At 47.0% G+C, this 5,838-nt stretch overlaps 1 long non-coding RNA gene across 1 annotated transcript; it reads left to right on the forward strand.

The window, feature by feature from the left end:
* Window positions 1-1,492: 1,492 nt before the first annotated feature.
* LOC129036486 (uncharacterized) lies at window positions 1,493-5,086 on the forward strand. Its single transcript, XR_008502575.1, has 3 exons — window positions 1,493-1,812; window positions 2,589-2,736; window positions 4,872-5,086. It is a non-coding gene; the product is annotated as an uncharacterized LOC129036486 (long non-coding RNA).
* Window positions 5,087-5,838: the final 752 nt, after the last annotated feature.

A 5,838-nucleotide genomic window follows, 5' to 3' on the forward strand; every position in this document is an offset into this window, starting at 1 on the left:
GCGGAGGTTGCAGTGAGCTGAGATTGCACCATTGCACTCCAGCTTGGGCAACAAGAGCGAAACTCCGTCTCAAAAAAAAAAAAAAAATGTAATTGTAAGGCCAGGCGTGGTGGCTCATGTCTGTAATCCTAGCACTTTGGGAGGTCCAGGCAGGAGAATCTCTTGAGCCGAAGAGTTCGAAACCAGCCCTGGGCAACATAGTGAAACCTTGTCTCCACAAGAAGTTTTTAAAAATTAGCCGAGTATGGTGGCGTGTGCCTGTCATTCCAGCTACTCAGGTGGCTGATGTGGGAGGGTCGCTTAAGCCCAGGAAGTCAAGGCTGCAGTGAGCCATGATGGTGCCACTGTACTCTGGCCTGGGCGACATAGAAAGACCTTGTCTCAAAAAATGAAAAACGAAATTTTTTTTTTTTTTTGATATGGAGTCTTGCTGTGTTGCCCAGGCTGGAGTGCAGTGGCATGATCTTGGCTCACTGTAAGCTCTGCCTCCCAGGTTCACATCATTCTTCTGCCTCAGCCTCCCGAGTAGCTGGGACTACAGGCGCCCGCCACCACGCCTGGCTAATTTTTTGTATTTTTAGTAGAGACGGGGTTTCACCTTGTTAGCCAGGATGGTCTCGATCTCCTGACCTTGTGATCTGCCTGCCTCGGCCTCCCAAAGTGCTGGGATTATAGGTGTGAGCCACCACACCTGGCCAAAATGTAATTGTAATTAAGTTTACTTTCCCAAGAAGAAAAAACACTCAGAATCAAAACAGCACAGGTGGAATCAAAGGCTTCTTCACAAAGATGCTTGGGGTAATGCGGAGTCCCTTTTCTTAAGAAAAATCTCTGCTCAGAGGGGATCCTGGCCTTGCTGTTGCAGTCGTTCTAAATCGTCCATGGGCATGAAAATGGAGATGGTCTTTGGAGGCCCAGGGAGAGATAAGGAGAGTAACAGACGCCACAGAGGCCGTGCTTGGCTGTGGGTTGCAGAGATCTCCATCCCGACTGGAACAGTAATTGCTTCATTAGATCATTGCTTTGAAAAATAATGTGGTGGGGGAGCAGAGGCAGCCTGCTGTGAATTCCAAGCAGGAACATACTGAACTGCTCCAGAGAGAGGGAACTCCACAGCAGGGAGCGCCTGGAGCCAGGAGTCCACTCACCCCAGCAGGAGGACTCTCCAAAAAGAATTCGCCACTCCTGACCCGGAATGTGGAGATGGGAATGGCCAGACAGGCCCTGGACCTGGTGAAGGATGTCAGGACACTACAGTGTCACTGCTCCTGGTGGCAGCCACCATCTCTGGAGCCACCCCTCAGGGAGAGTTAAGATTCAGGTCAGCACCTAGAGCAGCTACCTCAGAGTACTTAATGCCAATCCCTGGGCAAAGAACTTCTACACTAAATTCCATTCTGTCATCACCACACCGGGAGGTGGACTTTATTATCCTCATCTGACAGACAAGGAAACTAACACTACAAGGAGATTAAATAGCATGACAAAGTCTCCGTCCTGGCTGAACTTTGGACAAGATCTACGTTTGAGATTCTTCTTGGTGATGGATGATGCCTAGACCAGCCCCAGACATCCTCCCCAGCCTAAGCTCCCCTCTCCTGTTCTGACATCCCCATCCCACCAGGAACCCAAGCTTGTGGCCATCGTGCTAGGAGGACTTCTTCCAGGTTTTAGTATAGTCTGAGTGACCTCTAGGAGTCCTTGGACCTGAGCTAACTCCTGTACAATTTTGGCCGGTTGTCTGGTTAATAAAGTAACAATTGGTAATGATAACAGCTAGCCAACATTGTTAGTTATATGCCAGCCACTAAGGTAAGCATTATCTTATATGGCCCTCATAATCTCTCTTTAAGATAGAGTTATAATCCCCATTTTATAAATGGGGAAACTGAGGATTAAGCACGTGAGTCACCTGTGGAGAGGCAGAGTCTGGAATCCAGGGGGTTCGATTCCAAGGTCCATGCTTTTAACTCCTGTGTTTTTTTGCTTAGTTTCAGAAAACCCAGTTCACAAAAATCTGATACTTTAGGGATAAATTAGTCACATAACAGAAGGATCTTTTACCTTGGGGAAGGATTCAGCTGGACTTTGAGCATAACTTCCTTCGTGCATTTAAAATGTGACCTGACTTAGGGTTTTTGGTGTCCTGCCCAGGACCTGATGGGAAACTATATTTGTCCCCAGGCGTCTTCAGCTGATGTCCTTCTTCCCCTACAGGGAAGGAGGTCAAATCCAATCCTAAGCCTGGAAATGCTTGGCCAGGGCCTGGTGGTGCCCAAGCCCCTCTCAGGCTGGGCTTTGGCTTCTTGGGGCCAGGCCCTGGGTATAGAGGCCACTGCCCACACTCAGGCCCAGACAAGCTTGGTGACCTTGCGTGGGCCATTCAGTGTCTCTTACTTTGCCGCATGTAACCCTGGTCATGCTGACTTGCTCTTGCTGGGGCTCCCGGGTGTATCTAATAAACGATGTAAAGCACTTAGAGACATAAGTGCTCAACTACGGGGGCCATAAATTACCAGGGATGGATTCCTGAATGATATGATGATGTGCTTGTGCTTGTTCTCAGTAATGAATAATTATCCTCTTAGTACTGCAGCCACATCCAAACATCTTCACCCCCCAGGACTAGAGGAGTCACTGACCCTGACTGCTGGGCTCCTCCGATGGGCATGGGCAACAACCAAATGCAAAGCTTGGTCCCTGGTGGACACCAGTCCGAAGAACCTTTTCTATAAGGTACGTTTGGGTAAATTTGAACACAGGCAAGGTATTAGATGGTGTCAGGAAACTGTTAACTTTGTTAGGTATAATCATGGCATTATGATTATACAGGAGTTTTTTTGTTTTGTTTTGTATTTTTTTTTTTTTTGAGATGGAATCTCACTTTGTTGCGCAGGCTGGAGTGCAGTGGTACAATCTCAGCTCACTGCAGCCTCCACCTCCTGGGATCAAGCAATTCTTGTGCCTCATCCTCCCAAGTAGCTGAGATTACAGGCATGCACCACCACACCCAACTAATTTTTGTATATTTAGTAGAGCTGGGGTTTCACCATGTTGGCCAGGCTGGTCTTGAACTCCTGACCTCAAATAATCCACTCGCCTCAGCCTTCCAAAGTGCTGGGATTACAGGATACCCCTGGCCAGGAGTATCTTATTTTTTTAGAAGTGCGTGTTGAAATAGGGGTAAAATACCTGTCATTTATTTTTAAATACTTTAGGAAAAAAAAGATGAAGCAAATACTGCAAGATATATACAGTAGCTTAATCTAGGGATAGGCATATGAGTGCTCACTACATCATTTGCTCTGCTTTTCTATATATGTTTATATGTAATTAAGTTTAAAAACAAAACCAGCAAAGCATGATGATTTCAGAGACCTGCTCTGGCTAAGGCACAATTCCCTCACAAGCAACAGGCAGAGGGAGATGAGCCATTTTCAGAGAAAGTGTATCCTGGCAGGGGCCAGAAGCACAGGGCTCACCCTGGTGCCCAGATCAGGGAGAACGAGCTCCTGGGATCTGTTTCTAGAACTATCCTCCCTTGTCGCACCCCAGCCACCACAAACTTTAAAATCTAATCCAAGACTAGTCACGTTACTTCTGCTCACTTTTCTACTCTTAATATCATAGGACAGTAATCCCTCCTTCTGGAGGCTATTAATGTAAGCCAAGAAGTAGCTACTAACCATGCATTCATTTATTCATTTGTCACGGTTTTGTTTAGTGTTCCCTATATTCCAGGCCAGGTGAGGAATGAGAAATGGCATTTTAGTTAAGGTCTATTTGTACTACTATAACAAAAACACCTCAATATGTATAAAGACTCAAACACAAATAAATGGTGGTTTGTTTCTTGCTTATAAACCAGTTTAAAGCCAAGGTCCCAGGTGGGTGGACAGCTGTTCTCCACTCAGTGATTCCGGGACCCAGGATCTTTCCATCCTGTGACTCTGCCATCTCCTAGGGCCTTGTGGTCATCAGCCAGCTGATAAAAGGGAAAGAACTTCGCCTGGAAGCAGCATGTGTATCACCTTTGTTCATATTCTATTGTTAAAATCTGGTCTCACACCCATGCTGAGATGCACAGGGATGAGGGTGCAAGAATAGAGGCTGGCTGGAAAATGCAGTTCCTGGATAGACTTTCCATCTACAGCTCTTTGCCATGGCCAGAGGAGAATGGATTTTGGTAGGGAGTCAGCCATCTCTGCCACACATGGTTTAGGCCCTCTAGAAGTTTACAGACTAGTGACAGAGTCACTGCAGTTTAGAGCAAGGTAATTTGTCCACTAGGGCAGATAGAAGCAAGTCTAGTAGGACCCCCAACTCTGTGTCTGGCCCTATGCTCAGATGTGCTGCAGGGGAGACCAAGGAACTTCTAGGAACCTACAGACTTGCTGGGACTCTAATGCATAAAATCAACAGAGACCAGCCCAAAGCAGGGGCGGGTAAACACTGAACAGTGCCTAGAGCAAAGATGAGAGTGTATATTTTTTTGAAGAGAGGAATTGTATCTCTGTGTTAACCACTGAGTCCTTATGGGAACTAACACAGAGGCAAACCTTAAAAGTTCCCTGCCCACTCAAGCTGTCTGGGAAGATGGGACAGAGAAGGGGAAAGTGGCAGCCCTGAGTATTCTGTGGCCTTCCTTAGAAGGAGTATTAGGGGGTGGAGGGTTACTAGATTATAAGGGAACCAGCTTAAATAAAGGCCTGGGGATGGGGGTGAATACATCAAGCACTAAGAACAACAGTGATCTCCCTGGTCAGAAGGTAGCAGGGGTGTTTTGAAGACCAGGGAAGGGACCTGGTTCTTTTCCTTCATGATACTTAACACCGGTAATTTTATATTTATTTCCATGCCTACTTCTTTAGAATCTCCTCCTGCTCTAGACTGTGAGTTCCCTAAGGGCAGCAGCCTGCCTGTCCTGCGCACCACTGTGTTCCCAGGGTCCTGAGCAGGCCCTGGCCCACCTAGGTGCTCACTGAATGAACACACAAGAGAATGAATGTAAGGCCAGCTGGTAGGACAGTGAGCGTCTGCCCGCACAATGAGGCTGCCCAGGGGAGGAAGGTACCCTCTACATGTGTATCTACTCTGCTTGGAGCTTGATTTTGTTTCCAGCCTGACCTTCTTTTGTTTGCTCATTAATTCAATATTTGCTATGTTCCACCAAGGGACCTCAAGAGGCATAAAGGTTTTCCTTCTCCAGTAAAAGCAAACTTGCATTTGTCTTAAATTACCTCAATTACCTCATGGTGAACCCCATCTTTGTGTCCCACACTCTCCCCCACCTCCAAGCCCCTCTGGAAGCAGCAGCATGCTATGGTTCCCCTCCATGTCTCCAGAGGAAATACGAGGACTTCCCTGACATTGACTGGGGGAAAAGGGTGAGCAAGGAAACCTGGGGTTCCTCCCGGGCCTCTGCTGCTGCCAGGTCTCCTTTAGGAGACATTTAAGCCCAGCTGGGAGCTACTCTGCTTTCTCATCCCCCAGAAAGCAAACATTGGAACTTTGATGTATTTGAGAATCATTTTTTTACCTTAATTAGAAAATACACATTTGAACACATTTGAACGGCATTAGAACACATTTGAACGGCATTAGAAAATACACATTTGAACGGCATCAAGCATTAATGAGAATTGCAGGGGGGTCACCTATAAACAAACTTATTAAACTATGTTTAATAAAAGCATGACTGAGCCCTCTCCTCAACTGTCTGACTATGTTGCTCCCAGTCCTTCTGGGCTGGTCATTGAGGAGTGCGCCTGGCAGCCACATTCTGTTAAGCCAGGCTCTGGACAAGCCCCTCCTGATGGCTTTGCTGCTGGGCCAGGG

This window comes from Pongo pygmaeus, chromosome 4 (genome assembly GCF_028885625.2).
Source record: "Pongo pygmaeus isolate AG05252 chromosome 4, NHGRI_mPonPyg2-v2.0_pri, whole genome shotgun sequence".
Classification (NCBI taxonomy): Eukaryota; Metazoa; Chordata; class Mammalia; order Primates; family Hominidae; genus Pongo; species Pongo pygmaeus.